The sequence below is a fragment of the Haematobia irritans genome, chromosome 1, assembly GCF_050003625.1.
Source record: "Haematobia irritans isolate KBUSLIRL chromosome 1, ASM5000362v1, whole genome shotgun sequence".
NCBI lineage: Eukaryota > Metazoa > Arthropoda > Insecta > Diptera > Muscidae > Haematobia > Haematobia irritans.
This window is the reverse complement of record NC_134397.1, coordinates 264,694,003-264,696,348: the sequence shown is the minus strand read 5'-3', so window position 1 is coordinate 264,696,348 and position 2,346 is coordinate 264,694,003.

Here is a 2,346-nt window from a genome sequence, read left to right as displayed (position 1 = left end):
GTATAATTTTATTAAACACGCCAAATGTTTTCTCTTTTTAAATTTCCTAGCTCCGCCAATGTTAACATATGTGCAAGAATTAAATATTGAGTTTGAGAGTGATTTTTATGAGAGAGTGTGTTTGATTGTGAGCGTGAATCTCCAAAACTTTTATTCACGCACATTAACGATATTCACACACATTCACAAGAGATGCTTTGAATTTTATTCACGATTACCATGATTCACACGTAGCAATTCACCCGAGTCACGTGCACATCTCTAACATGTAATGCTCTAAATCCATATGTATGTTAATGCTTGGTATTGTTTACAATTTGTAACGTTTACAAAGAAATGGAAATGTCACTGTTGAATTGATTGACATAATGCTCTTGGAGAAATAGCATGACAAGCTTTCGTTTTTTTTCCAATGTCACATAATGAGCCTATACCAAGTATTGAATAATCATCAATAAATTCTTATAATTTATTGAATAACTTGTAGGCATGGTAGAGCATCGCTACAGAGGAGAAAGACTAAGGCAGTGTTATTTGTATTTTCTTCCGTGAATGGGGCTAATAGTTTTGAATTTTTGGGGTTTTAGTAATTGAAGGGGATGTTGAAAAAAGTTGCGGAGTTTTTTTAAATAAATTTAGTATTACTAACAGCTAGTTTATCTAAACACGCAGAGAAGAAAAATGGTTGCCATGGTCATATTAAAAGATCAAAATAAAATGATGGGAGTTTTTTTGTGGCGATCGTATAACATTTTCGCCTAGTGAATACTAGGCAATAACAATAATATGATTGTAATTTAAGATTTTATGAAAATAATTTTATTCGACGTAAAAGAATAACAGGTTGACTGATAAGTCCCCGGTCTGACACATAGATGGCGTCGCTAGTATTAAATGCATATTATTTTTATATATTACCAACCTGCAAATGATTCGTATCAAAATTTGACGTCTGTAAGTCAATTAGTTTGTTAGATAGAGCGTCTTTTGTGAAGCAACTTTTGTTATTGTGAAAAAATTGAAAAAAGGAATTTCGTGTTTTGATAAAATACTGTTTTCTGAAGGGAAAAAATACGGTGAAAGCAAAAACTTGGCTTGATAATGAGTTTCCGGACTATGCCCCAGGAAAATCAACAATAATTGATTGGTATGCAAAATTCAAGCGTGGTGAAATGAGCACGGAGGACGGTGAACGCAGTGGACGCACGAAAGAGGTGGTTACCGACGAAAACATAAAAAAAATCAACAAAATGATTTTGAATGACCGTAAAATGAAGTTGATCGAGATAGCAGAGACCTTAAAGATATCAAAGGAACGTGTTGGTCATATCATTCATCAATATTTGGATATGCGGAAGCTCTGTGCAAAATGGGTGCCGCGCGAGCTCACATTTGACCAAAAACAACAACGTGTTGACGATTCAGAGCGGTGTTTGCAGCTGTTAACTCGTAATACTCCCGAGTTTTTGCGTCGATATGTGACAATGGATGAAACATGGCTCCATCACTACACTCCTGAGTCCAATCGACAGTCGGCTGAGTGGACAGCGACCGGTGAACCGTCTCCGAACTGCAGAAAGACTCAAAAGGCCGCTGGCAAAGTAATGGCCTCTGTTTTTTGGGATGCGCATGGAATAATTTTTATCGATTATCTTGAGAAGGGAAAAACCATCAACAGTGACTTTTATATGGCGTTTTTGGAGCGTTTGAAGGTCGAAATCGCGGCAAAACGGCCCCATATGAAGAAGAAAAAAGTGTTGTTCCACCAAGACAACGCACCGTGCCACAAGCCGTTGAGAACGATGGCAAAAATTCATGAATTCGGCTTCGAATTGCTTCCCCACCCACCGTATTCTCCAGGGTTGTTCCACCAAGACAACGCACCGTGCCACAAGTCATTGAGAATGATGGCAAAAATTCATGAATTGGGCTTCGAATTCCCTCCGCACCCACCGTATTCTCCAGATCTGGCCCCCAGCGACTTTTTCTTGTTCTCAGACCTCAAAAGGATGCTCGCAATGAAGGATGACTGCAATGAAAAGGCGATCGCCGAAACTGAGTCCTATTTTGAGGCAAAACCGAAGGAGTACTACCAAAATGGTATCAAAAAGTTGGAAGGTCGTTATAATCGTTGTATCGCTCTATGTTGAATAATAAAAACGAATTTTGACAAAAAAAATGTATTTTTCTTTGTTAGACCGGGGACTTATCAGCCAAACTGTTATGCTCAAAATCTAATATCCCAGCAAAAAACCTGTAGCTATAAACACTGAAAAAGCAGGCGCGGTTCCAAAGATTTTGTCTTTACATTGATTATTTTAGTATTTATTCCGAGCCAAAGAAGCG